The following is a 21,515-nucleotide window of genomic DNA, read 5'->3' as shown; positions in this document are numbered from 1 at the left end:
TATGGGGCCACTCCTTTGGTGCTGGAGCTTGAGCCCTGAGATACTAGAAAGTTTTGTAAATCAGCTTTTTTGTTGTTTTTGGGCCACACCCGATGGTGCTCAGGACTTAATCCTGCCTCTGTGCTTAGGAATCACTCTTGGCAGGCTCAGGCGACCCGACCTCATGGGGTGCCGGGAATTGAACTTGGGTTGGCCATGTGCAAGGCAAGCTACCTGCTGTACCCCTACTCTGCTGTATGTTCTTTTGTATGATTTATTTCACTTAGCATACTTATTTTGAGATCAGTCCATGCTGATGAGTGTGTAAGAGCTAATTTTTGGGGTTGTGATTAGTGCATTGAATGATATTTTAGTTTCTCTTATCCATTCACCTTTGATGGACAATTAAGTCTGTATACTTTTGGGCTATTCCTAACAAAACTGCTATGGTCTTTTGTTAGGCATACACTATTTTCTCTTATGCAAACATCTAGAAGAAATGGCTGGGGTATGCTACAGATGTTTTTAATTTGGCAGGGAAGGGTTACCCAGTGGTGCTGGTGGCCAACAGGGCTATACGAGTAGTACTTGGGAGGCCGTCTGATTCCAGAGATCGACTCTGGGGCTCTGTGTTTTCTAAAATGGTTATGCTGTGAGAGTTTCAGTTGCTGCTTAAGAGTTTCGGTTTTCAGGTTCTGGAGATAGTACAGTGTGTATAAGGCACTTGTCTCTTATGTAACTACTTTGAATTTGATCCCCGGCACCACACCTGGTTCCCCCCACAGTCAGGAGCAAACTCTGGGCATAGTTGGGTGTGCCCTCCTACCCCTAAATCTTTTTCAGTTTCTGTTTCCCTTTGCCTGTGCTTGTGTTTTTTGCATGAATGGTGATGTTGAACATCTGTCCATGGGCCTATTTGTTACGTGCATATCACTGGTGAAGAGTGTTCAGTGCACTCGTCCCTTTTTAAAGTTGGGCTTTATTATTACTGAGTTTAGAAAGGTTTATCTGTATTCTAGATCAAGGTCCATTTTCAGATAACAATGATTTTTCATGTTTTGTAGGTCATTTTTCATGCTGTTAGTAGTTTCTTGCAGAGGTGGATCCGAAGGTCTCCTGAGCTTTCTTAGGGTGACTCTGGGCCAGGTCACCACAAGGCCTAAGCAGCACCAAGTCCATGGGCCCTAGCACTGAATTGCTGGTCTAGTAGCAAGAACCAACTGCTGGAAGTGGCCCTGGAGCACTGCATAGGAGGCTTCCTCAACAAAAACAATTTTTTTGCCCAAGATTTTAAGGTTTTTATTTGTTGTGAGAGTTAATTTTGCATAGAGTGTGAGGTATAGATATCCAGTCATCCCAAAACTGTTTGTTGAATTGCCTTTGTGTCTTTGTAGAAAAATCAGTTAGATTTATTTTTGGACTTGTAATTTTATTTTAGGGCATTTGCTTTGCACGCGGCCCACCTGGTTTCGATTTCTCCATTCCTCTTGGGGGGCCCGGCAAGCTACCGAGAGTATCCTGTCTGCACAGCAGAGCCTGACAAGCTACCTGTGGCGTATTGTATATCCCAAAAACAGTAACAAGTCTCACAATGGAGCCGTTACTGGTGCCCACTCAAGCAAATTGTTGAACGGGACAACAGTGCTCTGACAGTGCTGTTTTTTGGGGTCAGGGTTTACTCTTGGCTCAGAAATTACTCCTGGTGGTACACAGGGAACCATATGGGATTGGGGGATATGACCTGGGTCTGCAGAGCAGATAATAGCACAGCAGGTAGCGTGCAAGGCAAACACCCTATCTGCTGTGCTATGGGCTCGGGCCCTGTAATTTTATTCTTATTGATCTGTTTGTCAATGCCAGTATCTCACTGTCTATGTAATAGTTTTATAACAAATACTTAAGTCAGATAGTATAAGGCTTACTATCTATAAGTATAAAAAAAATTATAAGTATAAATATAAAAAATTATTTTTTAAATTGTTTTTAGTAATGTATTATCTTTCATTTCTGTATGAGTTCTATTTTGTTGGATTTGAAGCCATACCTGACAGTGCTCAGGGCTTACTTCTGAAGCTGTATTCTGGGATCACCTGGTGGACATGGGATATATATGGGGTGCTGGGGCCCGAACTCACATACAAGGCAAACAGATGCCTTACCTGCTGTACTGTTGCTCCAGTTGCTGTCATTGTATGAGTTTTATTTCTGTTTATTATTTATTTTTTAATCAAATCACTGTGAGATAGTTAGAAAGCTCTCATGTTTGAGATTCAGCCATACCATGATCCAGTGCACACTTTCCACCACCATATCCCCAGAATATCATCCCCCCCTCCCCCAGTCTTCACCCTGCCTCCATGGCAGGCAATTTTTACGTTTTGCTTGAATTTTTGAACCACCATTTAAGCCTGCCTGCCAGGGGCATGTGCTAGATCATTTATTGTCCATTGCTCATTTTGAATATCTTGGGTGCTGTGCCGCACACTTCTGGAATCCTAGATTGTAAATGATTGGATTCCAGAGACATTTCTGTAGAGCACTAATCCATTTTGGGATTCAGTTGGATGTCTCTGGACCAGGGCTGTTGGTGCGCTAAGATGGTGGCCGGAGGCACCTTGTGGGTGTGACAGCCAGGCCGACCAGCCGGAAGGACAGCCGGCGCCTCTGCCGCCATGCGGCATGGAGATTTAGTCCTGGGACCTACATACCTGGGCCTTGCTTGTGGAAGCTCTTGGTTGCCAGGATTCCATCTGGAGTAGGTGTGTATGAGTTTTAGAATCCATTTGTCAAGTTTCTGTTCCTGGAGTTAGGGAGAACTGACATTTAACATCTTGAGTACACTGGTTTATGAATACAGTTTTGTCTCTCCCATTTGTCTTTTATTGCATGTTATTTGTTAATCTTAATTTTATACTTTCTGATAACATGAAATTTTAAAAATTGTGCTTCTGATTATTTGAACAATTCTGTAAAAACAGTTAAATTTTGAGTATTGATTTTAAATCTTGCAGTCTTGCTAAATTTATTACTTCTCATCAGCTTTTTTCTTCTTACTTTCATTCTCAGATTAGTTATAATGTCCAAGTTCATTGTCAGTTTAGACTTAAAGATGACATGTAAGCTTACAGAACTTTGCACGAAATGATGTCTGCCCCCATCCCACGCCCCCTTGCCCCCAATATATTTTAGAGAATCAGCTACCTGGGTAATGATTTGGGGAGGATGAGAGAGTATATGTGCTAAGGAATTTGAGGTTGGTTTGAAGCTTGAGAATGAACTACATAGATATCTGCAGTTTATTGAGATGAGGGAGACGGGAAACTGGATTTGGGATTATCGGTTGATTTGGAAATGTCAGATTTTTGTCTATTGCTGTTGATAGTATTAAGTGCTTTATATGTTTGGATTCTTGTAAGAAGTATGTCTTAGATTAAAGCAAGTCTGAGATCAAATAGCTAGTTATTTGCAGAATTATAATCTATATCTTAAACCCTCAACCCCAAAGGCAATGTTGTTATCTCCATACTGTATTATACCCTCAGTGCAGAAAAATATGCTTTGCTTCAACAGTAATAAATGCCCTGTGTGAGCTTTTGTAAAAATATGGCCGAGTTTATAAATTCAGATGCAAACTAGGTCTAGATAGTTAACTGAGATGGGTTATAAGAGTGTTGACAGCTATGGACAGCTGCAAAACCCATGCCCCATCTAAAGAATTAGCCTCTAATTAGTTCTAACACATTGTTGCCATGTGGAATGTGGGCCCAGAATTGCCAAATACTTTGATTTTTTTTCTTTTTAGGAGAGAACAGAAATCTTGATTTTTGTTATGTCTTCTAACTTAGAATACAGGCAGAAATCTAATACGATGTATAGGTCAGCCCAGAGTGAGTCCAACAATGTTGAATGATGCCCATTGGGAAACCTTTGGTAAGAGTTGCGTCTGGTGTAGTGTGGGTGCTATAATAAATATATGTGATGGGAAAAGGTGGTAAGTGTAATCATCTTACAACCATTGAAATGTAGGTTGTTTAGTTTGAACATGGTCCTTAGTGGAAATGGTATTTGGTTCAGTTTTCTTAATTACAGATGAGGGGAGGGTGAGTTGTTCCATGCAGCTTTTTGCCTCCTAACTCTATCCTTTCATTTGCAGATACCGAGACAGTTGGAAGTGTGTATTTTTGTGTGAAACCTTGAACCCAAATGAAAAGAGACCTTCAGGGAACAACTTCTACTGACAGTGAGTCTGTAGTCATCTGTGTGCTTACTGTGGACTGTTCTCAGCCCAGAGATAGCTGAATGGGTGCTGTTGGCAAGGAGTGGTGAGTCTGATTATCCTCGAAGGTGATGTGCCTAAACTGTCTTAGCACTGATCTGATTACTGATCTAATTAGTAAGTTCATTTTTGTATTTAGAATGGCAACAGAGATTGAAGAGAATCTTTTATCTCCAACAGTGTTTAATGTATGATTGCAATTTGACTTTCTTCTTCCATTAGCTATGTCTTTTCCTTTGTGTGTGTCTGTTTCACATTTATTTCTTTTTTTTTTTTTTTTGCTTTATGGGTCACACCCGGCGATGCACAGGGGTCACTCCTGGCTCATGCACTCAGGAATCACCCCTGGCGGTGCTCAGGGGACCATATGGGATGCTGGGATTCGAACCCGGGTCGGCCGCGTGCAAGGCAAACGCCCTACTCGCTGTGCTATCACTCCAGCCCCCTCACATTTATTTCTTTCCCAGTATAAATCATTCCATCCTCCAAGATCTGTCTTCATTAAGATATTCATTCAATACTAGAGAGTGATGGTTCTGATAGTGACCAGAATCCATTCCAATGTTGATGATGGTCGTTATCATTTCCTTGATTCGTTTTGGAAGTGATTGTTTCAGGAACTGTCATGAGATCCAGTTTGGGCTGTTGATAAGTAAAAGGAAAGTTAGTGGGAAAGGCTTCCTTATTTTTTAGAAAGAAAAGGTATTAGACTGGGGGTGTGATTCAGAGATACAGCAGTTGCCTTGCATTTAGGAGGCCCAGGGTTTTATTTCTTCCCCAGGGTAAGTCAAACCCAGGGCCTTGCACATGGTAGGCTTGTGCCCTCTCATTTGAACCATGTCTTCTACCCTATTTCCAGGTATTTAAAATTTTCTGCTTTTGTTTTCTTGTTGACCCACTCCCTGTCCCTGTGAAACTTGTTCTCCACATTTTGGCTTTTTAAATTTCCTTTTTGTGGTTCATTTCTAATTATATAGTATTTTGTTCATTTGGTGCCAGGAATTGGACTTGGATTAGCACTGGTCCTTAATAACCTATTTTAGCTATAATGATAGGAAAACATCTTATGAATTTCAGATACAGAAGAATACAGGGAAAATATATTTAGTATAAACAGGTATAATTTCCTGATTTTGTGGTCATGTTGATATTCCTTTTGTAGGAGACGGTGACACCTGTCCGTCAGAAGATGTGCAGGGGTTACTCCTGGCTCTGCACTCAGGAATTATTCCTGGTGGTGCTTGGGAAACCTTATGGGATGCTGGGGATCAAACCCAGCTTGGTCTCATGCAAGGCAAACCCCTTACGCGTACTATCTCTCCAGCCTCCTCATGTTGATATTTCTGATCCTACCATTTTCCCACTTGGACTTGAACCTTGCTACTGGTACCAATCCAGAAGCACTCTGAATATTTATTTACTTTCCCCCCTGATTTTAGGGATTATATCTTACAATATTAGTAATGACAGGATTTCATGCATAAATCATCCCAATACAAGCGTGTCTGCTTCCTTTACCATATCCCAGTGTGACCCCTGTTTCTCATCTAATTCCTTCCCTCCCCTAACCATCCCCCACAGTGAAAAGGTTTTATTTTCTGTTGCCTTTGGGGATTTGCTGTTTTATTCTGTATTCAGTACCTGCTGTACTGTCACTCCAGCCCCTGTACCATAGTTTCTTTATCCAGTCATCTCTTCTTGGGTCCTTGAGTTTCCAGATTTTTAGCTACTGTGAATAGTGCTTTGATGAACATAGGAGTGCAAATGTCTTTTCTGCAGAGTCTTTTGGCCATTGGGGTAAATGCCAAGAAGTGAAATTGCTTGATCATAGGGAAGGTCAATTACTAGTTTTATTTGATGTATGTCCATACTGTTTTCCAAAAGTACAGGACCAGTTGGCATGGGGACTATGGTCCAGTAGTGAATGAGGGTTCCTTTTTCCCAGCATCCATGTTAATACAGGTTTTGTTCTTTGAAATGTGTGCCAGTCTCACTGGTGGAAGATGATATCTCCTTGTTTTGATTTGCATTTCCTTGATGATAAGTGATGCAGAGTATTTAGCATTTATTCATATGCCTTTTGGCCATCTGTATATATTTTCTTTGAGGACATTTTTACACATCTCTTTTTTGGTGATGATTTTGTTTGCTTGTTTTTTGTAAAATACCTGCTAGTGCTTTCTGTATCCTTGACATTAACCTTTTGTCAGATGAGTAGTGGGAAAATACGTTCTCCCAGTTGTGGGGTATCTTTTTATTGTGGTCATCATTTCTTTTGCAGCGCAGAAACTTCTTAGAATGATGTAGTCCCATTTGTTTTAAAATTTGCTTCCGTTTTCTTGGCCAGTGTCACTGAATCTTTGAAGGTGCCCCTAGCACATAAAGAATAATTCAGATATGAGTGAGAGGATTTTCATATTAAAAGGAGAGTAATTTGAATTGGAGCATCATTCCTGATGGTTCTGGGTTTCTCTAATTCTGTTCTGTATACTTTTGTAATGAAGAATCTTGGGAGATTTTCAGGAACTGGCATAATTGGCATTAATTCTCCTGATTGGGTACTGGGGACCTATTTGAGGTTAGCCAAAATACCAGACAAGTGCTGGACCCCCTGTACTCTCTCTTTGGCCCTAGCTAAAGGTATTTTTTGAAAGTCCAATAATTTTATGATTTTAAAGGGATAAAAACTGATATTATCTAGTTGTTTGGTTACTGATAGAGTATAAGTATCTGGAAATAATTGCCTTTGGAGGGGCAGTGCTGTGCTTATGTAAATAGAATTGGTGGCCTTAATATCAGGCCCACTGAGCAGCTAACCGTAGTATAATAATTGTTACCACAGCAGCTGGCGTTTATTGTAGCTGTTGATGTATGTCATCACAGTAAAGGCCATGATTTCCATGAAGTAATCATATAAGCAGCCCTTTGTGGTTTTGATTAAACAGTGTTTTCTGGGCAGCTTGAGAAAATGGCTCAGCTTGTTTTATGCTATAGAGACAGAAATGACATTTTGTAAAAGAAGAGTCTTTTAAAATAGATTTCTGCTTTGATGGGCTCGAGAGATGACTGAAAGGACTGAGCACTTACTTTGCCCAGTTCAGTCCTAGACCTGCCTGGTTCCCTGGGGTCTTGCAGAGCCAGGAGTTGCCTCTGATACTGCCCGGTGTGGCCCTACAGCCATGCTTCATTTCCCCCTACCGTCCCACCCCCCAAATTAAGATTTCTTTTGAAATTCTTGAAATCACATGGAAGGTACTTATTTTTATTCATTACTACCATTAAATAATTGTGGGTGCTTTTGATACACAAGTCCACTGAAGGATGCTTATGGAGAGGTAGTGCTGGGCTGCAGGTAAGTGGTAGAGTTATGCTTCTAGCTGGAGCTCTGAGCTCAGTCTTCTGCATCCCCCCCCCAAAAAAAAAACACTTTAAAATGATTTTTTAAAATTTTGCTATAGAAAATGATACAACTGAAATAATGTTCACCTTCTGTAGCACTGTCTTCCCGTTGTTCATTGATTTGCTCGAGCGGGCACCATTGTGAGACTTGTTACTGTTTTTGGCATATTGGATATGCCACGGGGAGCTTGCCAGGCTCTGCCATGCGGGCAGGATACTCTTGGTAGCTTGCCGGGCTTTCTGAGAGGGACGGAGGAATCGAATGGCCACGTGCACCCACTGTGCTATTGCTCCACCCTTACTGCGCTCTACCTTTGTGTAGATAATAAAAAATTTCACCCAAGATCATATACCTATGTTGCTGCTATATTTCTGTAATTACATATATTTTTATGACCCATAAAAATATAAAAGTTCAGTGGTATCTTTACTCTCATTGGATTTAAATGCCAGATAAGGAACCTTGAATAAATATTACTTCTTAAATATTGACCAATTTTTTCATGCTTAGTAACTTACATTCTTAGACTTCCAAGTTATACATCTCTTAACTTTCACAGATATCAAAGACAGATTTCAGGGACTGGAGCAATAGCACAGCGGGTAGAGCGTTTGCCTTGCACGCAGCCGACCCGGGTTCAAATCTCAGCATCCCATACGGTCCCCTGAGTGCAGAGCCAGGAGTAATTCCTGAGTGCAGAGCCAGGAGTAACCCCTGTCCATCGCCGGGTGTGACCCCCCAAAAAAGCAAAAAAAAACCCAAACAAACAAAGACAGATTTCAGCTGTCTTTGCCAGTAAAATAAGCCTTCCTAAAACAAATAATTCTAGAAGTTTAATAAACTTAGAGTGCCTGAAATTTTCTTATTTTTTAAGAAATGATAATAGACACCCTCAATAATTGCAGTTATACTTAATGAAACGTGTTTTATGACTGTTATCTTTAGGTTCAGTTCAGTTTTTTTTGGGGGGGGAGTTACCTGGTGATGCTTGGGAATTACTATCAAATGAGTGCTGGGGGACCACGAAGTGTAGGGAATTAAACATGGGCCTCCCACGTGCTTAGCCCTTTGAGCTATCTCCCCAGTCCCTTTTTTTCATATTTCTGTACTTTTCATAGTTAAAGATTAATTCATCCCAAAGGGAACAATTACTATTTTATGCCAGCAGAGGTACAAACCATGATATGAGTACAGCTATTTGGGTCAGAAACTATAGAGGTGCTGGAGAGATCATACAAGTTTAAGGTGCTGCATGCATAAATCCTTGGCGCCTCATATGGTTCTCCCTGAACCCCACCAGGTGTGATCTTTGAGTGCAGAGCCAGGAATAAGCCCTGAGCACTGTCACATTGGCCCCAAAATGAACCCCAGTAAAACAAAACAATTACAGAATAAAAATTAATTTCTGAGCAAAATTTTAAAAAAAGGAGAGAGAAAAACTGTGGCACTTTTGAACTAGGGTGCCTGCAGGACTGAGCGAGCCCTTGTCATGATGAGAAATTTCTTGGGTGAAGTTCTGATCCCCATTTGCCAGGACTTTGCAGCTCATTCCTTTCTGGTTTTGATTATTTTGCAGTGCTTATATTTTTCTGAACTGAGGTTATTTAGAAATGACCTGGGGGTGGATGGTTAAGAATCTTTCCAAGTCTCACCTAATTTTTCTTCCTGGTCCAAGTTTTTAGTTCATCCTGGTTCCCTCACTCTGAAGTACACTACTCATTTTAGGTTCTCCTGAGGCACTTAATTTAGCCATAATAATTCTTCGGGATGGCGTGGGGGGACTGCTTCCAAACAGTGCTCAGGAGGTGTGTATGTTGGGGGAGGGGTTCAGTGATTCTCTACCAGTTGGTTTATTGATTTTGCACGTGGGCCCAATGATGCTTTACTGCTCAGGCCCTGCAGTATTTGGGATACCTGGGCCACTCAGGTGGTACTGGGGGACCTCCAGGGGTGCACCTCATGATGCTTAGCACTTCATGAGAACTATGTGGTTCTAGGGATCGAACCTAGGTTGGACACATGCCTAGCATGTACCATACCTACTGTGCTATTTCCTCACTTTATCAGCTATAGTTCTTATATAGAAAGTGGTTTGAGAGTGATTTTTGTCTTTGAGAATAGCGTATTGTCTCTCACAAGGAGAGATTCAGAGATGCCTTCTAGATTCAGTAATCTGTGTAATGGCCCTACTTTTTTCTATCCAATGACATTCCTAATTGAACCCACATTGCTGGTTCTCAAAAAAAGATTACTAAAGTGGGGTGATAATATAGTGGGTAGGGCATTTGCTTTGCACGAGGCCGACCTGGATTCGATCCCCTGCATCCCATATGATCCCCTGAGCACTGCCAGGAGTAATTCCTGAGTGCAGAGCCAGGAGTAACTCCTGAGTATCGCCGGGTGTGATTTCCCCCCCTCCCAAATAAAAAAGATCACTTAAGACAGAATTACCCAAGACCTCAAAGAAAGTTTTTTGTTCGTTAGTTTTTGGGCTACAGCCACAGTTCTCAGAGGCTACTCCAGGCTATGCACACAGGAATTACTCCTGACGGTGCAAGAGGGACTGTGTGAGATGCCAGGGATTGAACCCAGGTAGACCTCTTGCAAGACAAGTGCCTTACCCTCCTGTACTGTCTCTCCAGCTCTACCTCAAAGAAGGTTTAGATAGGGACTCAACATTATGATTCAGTATCTGAAAAATATGATTTTCCTTCAGTGTATAGTAAAAACTGATCCCAACAAAAATACCAGTAGCACTGCACTGTAGCACTGCCATCCCATTGTTTATCAGTTTGCTCAAGCGGGCATCAGTAACATCTCCATTGTAAGACTTGTTGTTATTGTTTTTGGCATATCGAACATGCCACAGATAGCTTGCCAGGCTCTGCCGTATGGACAGGATACTCTTCGTAGCTTGCCAGGCTCTGAAAGGGATGGAGGAATTGAACCTGGGTTGGCTAAAGTGCAAGGCAAACACTGTACCCACTGTGCTATCATAAGACTTAAAAATTTTAGACTAGGCAGGATTGATAATACAGAAAGTAGGGTGTTTGCTTTGTACCTGGCAGATTCCGATTTGCTCACATACAGTACAAAATTTTCTAGTTGGTACTTGTTTAAAACATTTGTCATAGACCCAAAGATATGATTCAAGTTATAGACACGTGCCTAGCATGTGTGTGAAGCTTTGAGTTGTATCCTTGTCACTGCTTGCCCCCCCTCCAGCACTGAAAGTGCCCCTGTCCCCTACCACAACTGACACATCCCTCGGTATCGCCCCTAGTAAAGAAAAATTGTTTATCTGTTAGTTTTATCTGTTAGTTCTACCAGAAGAATGAGACTCACCTCCAATTACATTAAAGATTTTGGGGTGGGGAATCTGGAGAGATAGATTAGGAGTTAAGGTGCTTGCCTTGGATGTGACCGACCCTGGTTCAATTTACAGTACTGCATATGATTCCCCAGTCGTTGGCAGAACTCGCCTCTGAGCACAGAACCAGGAGTGTACCCTGAGCACTGCTAGGTGTGGCCCCGAAACCAGGAAAATCCATCATTGTTATTTTAGTTAGATTACCTAACATGCAATGTTTCTTTGAAAAATTGTTTCTTAAAATATTTTATTACTGTGACTTGCCGTGTATATACTTGTATATTCAAATCATCAAAGGAGAGTGCCCTTCACCACCACTCACACAATCATTCGTTTCTGTTTAGCTGTGAATAGTTGTCCCAGGGAACAGACTAAATTATACATAGTCCTGATGAATTTTGTTGCTAGCTTTCACTTTTTTTTTGTTTATTAAAATGCTAAGGTTCTGCATCATTGTTATTAGAAATTTAACAATGTACAGCATCTAAAATATTACATTTCAATAGAGATCTCATTTTTACTTTGTAACACAGAATTTGACTGCAATTTACTTGTAGTTGAAATTGAAATGAGTTATACCTTCATAGTACTGTTATTTTTGTATTAACTTTTCTCATAAGACAAAATTGAACTATAAATTACCTTTCAAGAACAGGGTCAAATGATGATTAAGGATTTTACTCAGAACAAAAGTACATGAGATCTTCTAGAATATGAAGAAGAGTGTATGTTATCCTTAAATTTTTCTGGTCTTTTCCAGGAAAATTTTGGAATGAGTATTCTACAACAAAAGTAAATGTACTTTAGTTACTTGTAAATTATTATGCATATGCCTGTTCTTACAGTTGTTTATTCTTCAGAAATATTACTTAAAAGTATTGGTATCTCAGTAGAGGATGTTGGGAGGACCCATTCAGGTTGGAAGATGCGAACTGACAGTAGACTATAGACCGAACATGAAGGCCACTAATACCTCTATTGCAAGCTGCAACACCCAAAAGGAGAGAGAACAAAAGGGAATGCCCTGCCGCAGAGGCAGGGTATGGTGGTGGGGGATGGGGTGGTGAGAGGGATACTGGGATCATTGGTGGAAGTGAATGGGCACTGGTGGAGGGATGAGTAAACGATCACTGTATGAGTAAAATGCAAACACAAACATTCATAAGTTTGTAACTGTACATCACAGTGATTCTCTAATAAAAAAAAATTTTTAAAAGTTTTGGTATCTCACTACCAGTATCCAGCTATAACCTATAACTTTTTAATAACTACCTAAGTTTTAGATTCGTAACTCCTTTATCACTTTTTATTTGAATGTTTAAGGCTGACTCGCTGTATGACTGTGTGTATATGTGTGCTGGTAAAGAAAGAGCCAAGTGGTGGGAAGGACTGGAAAGGGTGGGGGCTTAATCCTCACTGAGTTGTGAGGAGAAGATAATGAAATCCTTTATATCCTTTTCCATAAACCTGCATTTCAAAGACTTAACATTTTAATAAGAATTGGTTGTGCAGCTGCAACCTTGGCAACAAGGCCTAGGAGCAAAGAATTGCGGCAGCATTCCAGAAATCGAGACAGGCAATGTCTCATGTGCAGCTGAGCTAATGAAATTGATAAAAATACAAAACACATAGTAGAAATAAGACCATTACTTTCTTTGGCATAGTAGATGTAGAAATTTTTCTCGTCTTATTTTATTATTTAGAAGGTTCAAAAGCTGTCATGAAATGCTCACTCTGTAAGAATAGCTACATTTATTCCCCTTCAGTATAAAAGTACCCTAACAAGTATTGGAAGGTAATATTTATATGAATTACATCATTACATAAAGCATAATTGTTGTTGGCTTGTTCTTGGTGAAGTCTAGACATTTTAAAAAAAATAAGTTGACTAAGCTTGTCATACTTTAAAATATAATTATAAACATTTTATTAAAGTGTTCTAAGTAGCTTAATTTAAATTTCTCATAGTTGTTGGGCCCTTTAGATGCCTCCAGCGATTCATGCAGGAGGTCTGTGTTTGATATCCTTGTTCCTGTCAGATCCCTGCCCCTGCAGGGGGTCTCCTGAGCACAGAGGCAGGAGTGATCCCTGGAGCCAGGAGTAAGCTCTGAGCACAGCCCAATCCCCCTTTTCCAAAATCCACTAAAAAAACAAAACAAAACACTAGTAATTATAAAAGTTGTTAAACATACTCTTCCTCAACACTTGAAAAATATTTTTCTCTTTAAATCATTATTTCTGTCAACATATTATGTATTTAGGTATTTGCTTCCTTCTGAATCAGTTGGAGTTACTTTTGGATTTCCAGAATCGATACTATAAATGTAGAGTAAATAAAACAACTGTTTGGAAGTGCTGTCAATTAGAATGATTACATGTTATGGAAACAAGTCCATTCGGTTGGCCACATCCTTGCCCTCCTTGCCCCGTCACTTCTACCTCAACTTTAGTTAGTTATAACACATCTTGGCTTCTTTTATCTTTAATTCTGGGTAAAGTCAGTTCATTTTGGAAAGTGTTCTTTTTGTTTTGGGGCTCACCCGGTCACCCGGTGGTGCTCAGAGCTTACTCCTGGTTCTGCACTGAGGGATCACTCCTGGCAGAGTTGGAAGGTGGGGGCGGGGGGCATGTAAATTGATCCTGTGCAAGGCATGTGTCCTACCCATTAGACTATCTCTCCAGTCCCCAACTCTTTTCCTCCTGAAAAAAAAATTTTTTTTTCTGGAGCTTCCATTAATCTGGATTTCTACTTGTCATACTTCTACTTAACTCTCCTCATAGTTCTTGATGCTAACCCCACTGTGCAGACTTGGATCCTTTCATCCAGTCGTTCTTTATCAGTCAGTGTAACTTGTTTAATGTGTTGTCTCTTTCACAGTAGATGACTATTTTGGCTTGTAACTTAATGATCCCTTTGGGAAGGTACTTTCCACTTAACTCGAGAGTAAACCGAGGAGTGGCCAACAGCCAGGTCTTCGCTTGTCAGTGCAGGTGAGTGTAAGGGGGGGGAGGGAGGAAGGGCTTGAGACTCGGGTCACTCTATCCGAGTTGCCGTTCGGTTCTCCTGTTGACATCTGCCGGCTGCACTAAGGCACCTTGGGATCAGGGATGAGTTTTACACTCTCAGAAATAAGCAGTGCTTCCTCAGGGAGGTTGTTGCTCACTTAGATTGTTCATTTACCCCCACCTGCTCTGTAAGGGTCGTTTGGAGGGTGGCGTGGGGCTGGGGCTACTCCAGAGGAGTTGGGCCTCTGGCCACCGTTTGCATGAGCTTCCCCTCCGGGCTTTGTGCTGTCCTTCTGTCCTGCTGACAGACTTCTCTAGGCCGCTCACGTTTCTGTCATCAAGAGGTGTCTAGGGAAAGGCACTGGCAGACTTCTAACAAGCTCTTAGGCAATTTAACTCTCTTTAACTTCTGCCTGGGCAACCTTTTACTCCTGACTGGGTTGCCAGCTTCCTCTCAGACGGTCGAGATTTTTTAAGAAAATTACCCTCAGCTTTTGTTCTTTTTTGTTAATTCCTGCTATTATTGTTTCTCAAATCCAGATATACTTTTCCCCCCCAGGTTTAATTTTGAAAGAAGGCTCCCAAGGTCTGTAATAGTTACTTCATCACCCTGATGGGAATAAGATGACCTCATCTGAGTGAATGTAGTTGATACAAAAAGTTTTTTTAATGTTTTACCTTTTTGTTTTGTTTTGTTTTGGTGTTAGAGGCGCTACTCATGCCTGGGTGAGTAGAGGTCACTGCCAGGCCTTGTTGCTGCGGGGACCATATGATGCCAGGGGTCGAATCTGTTCTGTGCGCCAGCTCACTAAGCTTTCTCTCTGGCCCCAAAGAGTCCTTTTAAACACATGGAAGGGCTGCTGGAGCCATAGTATAGCCAGTTGGGCCCTTGATTTGCACATGGCAAGCTCAGTTTTGATCCTGGGCATCCTATATGATCCTCCAAGCTCTACCAGGAGTGATCCCTGAGAGCAGAGCCTGGAGTAAGCCCTGAACACCTCTGGGTGTGGCCCCAACTGTGGCCCTTCATTCTGGAAAATCTTGAGTTGAAAGCATATACATACAAAAATATTTGTGCACTCTTAAAATAATCATGTATGGGTTCTAGTTGTCTTTTTCTGTTTAGCAAACGACCTTAAGCCTTAGTGGCTTAAAAAAACATTCAATATTAATTTTGAAGGCCAGTAATTTGAGCAGGCAGTTTTTCTCTTACACATGGTGTTAACTGAGGTCTTTCAGTGATGTCCTTGTTCAGTGAGTCTTGGCTGGACTGGAGGGTCCTAGGCGTTTCTTTACCTTCCTGTTGTGCAGATTGGGAGGCTGGCTCAGATGGGTCTGCTAATCCTGTGTCTGGAGTCTTTCCAACCATAAGGATCTTAACAATAGTTTGACTTCTAAGCAGAGGGCAAAAGACATTTTATAACCTCATCTCACCTTTGACACTTGACTTAAGCTTTATTCTTTGGTCAAAGAAGTCAGCTAAGGTTGCTGAAATCAGTGTAGAAAAATTTTCTCTCCGAGTTGGAGAATAACCAGGAATTTATAACCATCTTTTTTAGCACGTAAGGTTATTAGAATTTTGTATTATTGAGAGTTGATTTTAGGAGAAAGTCATTAGAAGCTTGTCAGTATTTTTTTTTTTTTTTTTGCATCTGAAGGGAATTCTCTTGGGGTAGAGGGAGATCATTTTTAAAAATGCTTTTTCCTACTGAACTGGTTCTCAGCTGGGGAGGGCCCCCTCCTAGGGACAATTAACAAGTGACTAGAGATGAGGTGAGGGGAGTGTATCTGCTGGGTAGAAGCCAGGAGGACACTAAATAGCCAGCATTTCACAGAACATGCCCATTGCCCACCCTACCCCCAGTTAGTCCCTCTATTTCAAAGTATCTGTGGTAGAGAATCCTGGTCTAGCAGTATCTAACAGAATTGGTTTTTTTTTTTTTTTTTTGGTAAGAGAAAATTGGTTTAGAGAGGTGACTAATGCCACTCCACTTAACTAATAAGTGGTAGAATTCAATTTGTTAAACAGATTTTCTTTTAGTTGCATTGTTAACAATCTAATGTAAATTGCAGGCATACGAACATGGTAATCACGTACCTTTGCACTACCTCCTGGTCACCAAAAGTCTCAGTCATTACCTAAGAATTGACTACTTGGACCTTCAGCCTCTTACCTCTTGGATAATCACTAGTTTTGTCTCTATATCTGAGTTAGGTTTTGTTATTTCTCCAGTTTATTTATACTTCACATATGAGTAAATTTGTATTATTTGCCTTTATTTGACAGCTCACTTAGTACATAGATAATTCCTGAAAGAGGTTTTTAAGTACATGTATTTATACCATTTTAAAGGAAAATCCATTCTCATTTATGAACCCCTTGGAAAGAGGCTAATTTTGTCTCTTGGGTATTGTACTATATCTTCAAAGGGATGTCTTCAAAGATATATTGAATATATCTTCAAATTAGTGTTTTTATATTCTTAGAATAGATGAAACATTAGGAATAGGTGAATAATTTGGTATTTATATTTTTAATTTTTAGGGAAATCTTCATACAGTTTTCTTTAGTAGCTGCATAAATTTATATTCCCACTGAATACAGAGTTTCCCTTTTCTCCATATTCTCTCCAACATTTGTTGTTTATCTTGTTTTGGGGCCATACCCAGCGATGCTCAATCATTACTCCTGGCTTTGCACTCAGGAATTACTACTGGCAGTGCTTGGGGAACTGTAGGGGAAATTAGAGATTTAACCCGGGTCAGCGTTATGCAAGGCAAATATCGTCCCTGCTGTAGTATTGCACCAGCCCGTTTCCTGTCTTTTAGTATGGCTGTTCTGACTGAGGTGATATTTCACCGTGGGTTTTGATGTGCATTTCCCTGATAATTGATGATGAGTGTATATTTTATGTGCGTGTTTGCCATCAGCATGGCTTCATTGTCTGCTCATGTCCTCTGTCCTTTTTTGAGATTAGCAATTAGATTTCCATGTATTTCGACAAAAAGAAGCACTTTAAAAAAAAATTCAGTATGTAAAAACTTCAACTTAGTAAAAAATTTCCAAAAATTTAAATTTAAAGTATTTGAATATTAGCAAAATAAGAAAAACCACTTGTTATTCATTCACTTTATGGTGCTTACAAACTTAACTGCTGTGCTCACCAGGGGCTATACTTTAATTGCAGTGTTTGGACTTAACAGGGTTTGCACTCATTTAATTGTGGTGTTCTTACATTCTGTTTGTAGTGATCACGGGGTCATTGAGGTGTCACTTGTATTCACTGGGGGTCTGATTTTTTGGTTTCAGTGCTGTGCACAGATGACTGTGTGCCAGCGATTGCACACACTGTTGTAGTACCAAGGATCCCAGATAACAGATCCCAGATAACAGAGCAGCAGGACTGCCCTTGGCGTATGTGGGCAGCACTGGGTGCCCAACTCATGGTCTTGTACTTGCAAGGGCGTTTTGGCCACTTAGCCTTCTGTATCTAGGGTGTTTTTTGTTTTTTGTTTTGAGTGGCCAGGGGGATTGTTTTAAAATTTAGTCTGACTTGAAACACCAGACCACACTGTTTTCTAGAAACCTTTGTTTTGAAAGGAAAATCTAAACTTAACCTTGACTTGATTCATCTTCTTATGAAGGGGCTACAAACTGTTGTTATTGGTATGACCCATGATTGACTCCAAGAGCTTATTCCTTTTGAAAAAAGGGTTTGTGTGTGTGTGTGTATGTGTGTGTGTGTGTGTGTGTGTGTGTGTGAGAGAGAGAGAGAGAGAGAGAGAGAGAGAGATGAAATGATCCTTATTCCTTCCACTGAAGTTCCACTCCGTTTAATCACACAAAAAAAGACTTCTCTTCATTCTATCTGCTTTCTCCCCTTTACCTCCGGTAATCACTATCATTTTCACTGAGTGTAGGATTTTTTTTCTCTTTATTTGGTTATTCATACTTCACAAATGAGTGAAGATATCCCACAATCAGCTTTTATTTCCTTTATTTCCTTGATCATTTCGAAACTCATCTATTTTTATATGCAAAGGCACAATATCATCCATTTTTATGGTAGAGTAGTGTTCTATCAAATATATATGCCAGTTTCTCCCTCACACAAATGGCTGTCCTCAAAGTGTACTCGTGACTCTGTTCAACAGTCATTCCTACTGGTGTTTGGGGACTATCTGGGGTGCTAGAAATTAAACCCAGGTTAGCAGTGAGCAAGGCAAGGACCTTACCCACTGTCTCTCCAGCTTCTGTGTGTCTTCTTTAGAGAAGTGTCTATGTCTTTTACACATTTCTTCATTTATTAGACCACATTTGGCAGTGCTCAGGGCTTTTTCCTGACTCTGTTAGGGATCACACCTGGCGAGGCTTGGAGGACTGTATGGGGTGCCAGGGATTGGACTTGGGTAAGCTGCGTGCATGGCAAACACTTTACCCACTGTACTATCTCTCTGCCCTGTGCTCATATATTTTTTAATTGGGTTGTTTGTTGTTTTGCTGTTGTTGCTGTTGCAGGAATTCTTTTCATATTTTGCATGTCAGTTTTTCTTGTCAGATGTATGGTGTACAGATATCTTTTTCTGATTTGGTGTTTTTTGGTTTTTGCTGTTAACATTTTTTCAGTTTCATGTAGTATCTTAGTTTTTACTTTGCTTCTCTTGTTAATGGAATCTCAAGTATATCTCTAATGTAGAAATCCTGAAGTATGTTATCTTTTTTATGAATTTCATAATTTTCAACTTAATACCCTTCTCTTCATTTTGAGTTAATTTTTGTGTGTGATATAAATATTTAATTGGGGCAAAAGAGATGTAGAGCAGATAAGACTCTTGGCCTTGGATGCAGCTGACTTAGGTTGATTACCGTATGTGGTCTTCTGAGCCAGGGGTGATCCCTGGGCACAGAGCCTGGAGTAGGTGCTGAGTATGTCCAGGTGTGGCCTAGAAACTATAAATAGTCATCTAGTTTTGTTTTGTTTTTGTTTTGTTTTAGATGTTGGCTGTTCAGTTTCCAGTGGTTGAGGCTTTCCATTCTCCATTGTAGGATTTGGGTTCTGTTATCACAGACTTAAAGTCCTTCTATATGTGGATTTATTTCTGTTCTCTGTTATATTGGTCTGTGTGACTGTTTCTGTTTCAAAACAGTTTTAATTACTGTTCCTTAATAACATAAAGTCGGAAGCCTAATACTCTTATTCCCCTTTTTCTTAGAATTATTTTGGTTTTTGCAGTCGTTTTCTACACAAATTTAGATTTGTGTGTAGTAGTTCATTGAAAAATTCCTTTGATATTTTTGATAGTAGGAGTCTAATCAGGTATGATGAGCATTTTGTTCCATTCTTGCAGTCCATGAGCATAGGTTGTCTTTCTATTTATTTGTGTGATTTATTTTAAAACATTGTATTTTGCAGTGACAAGTATTGAAACAAGGATCTTAAGTACAGGTGAGGCACCAAGCCACATCCACGCCCAAGTACCAGGCCACCTCCAAGTCCCCATCCCCCTGATTTCTCTTAGGTCTTTGACCTCCTTTGTTAGGATTGTGCCCAAGATTTTTTTTTCTCTTTTGAGGTGTGTGTATATGTGTGTATGTGCAATTATAAATGGACTTGTTTTCTTAAATTTTTTTCTGCAAGATGATTCAAAAGCTGAGCGTTAAAAGATTTATTTAGTGCCTATATTATACTTACACAAGCAGTCACATTACCACTGAATAGAAATATAGTTTGATTTGTATATAACCAGCAAGATATTTTTATAGTGTTTTGTACCCACTACTTCCATGATGCACGGGTCGGCCACGTGCAAGGCAAACGCCCTACCCGCTGTGCTATTGCTCCAGCCCACTGTCCTCTCATTCTTTAAGCTTATTTTAATTCCTGTCATTACTCCTTTTGCAAAACAGACTGTGACAGCCTGGTCTGGTGGTAACTAGGTGTGGAACAAATTCTAAAACGTCAGTCTCTTAATTCCTGTCTTCCAAGAAGAAGATAATACTAAACAAAATTTACTGTATTGAAATCTTTTTGTGCAATTAATAACCAGTAGATGAACTAAGTTAGAATGATTTGGAAAAGTGATGAACTTTCTTATGCTTTCAATTATTGTGTGCCATAAATTATCTGTACATTTAAATCTGTATTTGATGAAAGTATGTCATTTCAGTCAAGGAATTCATTTGGCTTAAATAAATTGTTTATTTTTTTTTGTACTCTGTTAATACTGACCTTGCTTTATTTCTCTTTTAAAGACAAATTTTAAGAAATTGAGTCATTTTTTGGTAGATTTTCTACGTCATCTAAGAAAGGGAAACTTACTAGAAAAACATTAGTCCTGCCATGTAAACACCAGAAGTTAAGTCTGGTTAGGTTAGGTCTCTGCTGAGCGGAGGGAAGGAAACCCTAACCACATAGCAATGATAATTGTAGTAACAATAGTGTATTTGTTCTTTTCTTTTAATTTGAATAAGCCTAAGTGTGAATCAAAGCAAATTCTATTTAATCCTCACACAGATATTTAAACAGCTCCCATTTTATATATTGGCAAATGGAGGCATAGAGATTAAGTAATTTGACCAAAATCATACAAATGATGAGTAAAAGAATTTTGAGGGGGGGGGTCCGAGGGGAGTGTGGGGCCACACCCAGGTGTGCTTAGGGCTTATTCCTGGCTCTGTCCTCAGGGATCACTCCTGGTAGGTTGTTTGGAACACCAAATGGGCATGCTCTCTAGCCCCTGGAATCTGGGACTTTTGTTTGCTTTGGTTGTGGGGACTACACCTGCTGTTTAGGGACCACCTAGGAGTATAACCTAGTGATGCTGAGATGGCCTTCAGTGCTGGAATTAAACCAGGTGAGCCATGTGCTTTACCACATAACCCACAACCTGCGCTCTTAAATCCAGTATCTGAATTTAGACTTGTCTTAATTTCGAGTGCATGGAAACAACTGTGGCATATTGCCTTGCAATTTTGCATCTTCCTACTGATGTGTAACCTGAGTGTCTTTGTAGTTTGAGAATTTCAAGCCAAGAAATGAAATTAAAACTTGCATCCATGATGGTCACTTTGTAAGATATGTAAGCAATGACAAGTTCAAACTGTTCTTAAAGGATTCTTCCGTAATGGATAACACTGGACTTGCACAAGAAAAATACTATCCCAATCAAGATGAATTTGTAATCAGACATTTACCAAAAGAAAGTCCAACAAGAGGGTGAGATATCATACACTCCATTAAGACTAGTCAAAAAACAAGGTATTTCATGGAATAATTGCAAATGCAGTGTAGCATACATCTTTTTTAAATATCCAAGGAAATATTAAGAGGCTGAAGTAAGTAAATTTATCACTGTCACTGTCATCCCGTTGCTCATCGATTTGTTCAAGCGGGCACCAGTAACATCTCCATTATGAGACTTATTGTTACTGTTTTTGGCATATCCAATATAACACGGGTAGTTTGCCAGGCTCTGCCGTGCGG

At 40.1% G+C, this 21,515-nt stretch overlaps 1 protein-coding gene across 7 annotated transcripts in view; it reads left to right on the top strand.

The window, feature by feature from the left end:
* CDC42SE2 (CDC42 small effector 2) overlaps positions 1–21,515 on the top strand; it is an 89,043-nt gene that overhangs the window by 27,236 nt on the left and 40,292 nt on the right. For 3 of the 7 annotated variants that reach the window (XM_055142897.1, XM_055142899.1, XM_055142893.1), the window contains exon 2: positions 4,133–4,219. The gene's annotated coding sequence lies outside the window, so the exon portion shown is untranslated. Of the gene's footprint in view, positions 1–4,132; positions 4,302–13,903; positions 14,017–21,515 lie in introns of all 7 variants that reach the window. The other 4 variants (XM_055142898.1, XM_055142894.1, XM_055142896.1 and 1 more) reach the window with 3 other exon arrangements.

The sequence above is a fragment of the Sorex araneus genome, chromosome 6 (assembly GCF_027595985.1).
Source record: "Sorex araneus isolate mSorAra2 chromosome 6, mSorAra2.pri, whole genome shotgun sequence".
In the NCBI taxonomy this organism is placed as follows: Eukaryota; Metazoa; Chordata; class Mammalia; order Eulipotyphla; family Soricidae; genus Sorex; species Sorex araneus.
Note: the sequence above shows the minus strand (reverse complement) of the source record. Positions and strands in the feature narration are given on the sequence as shown.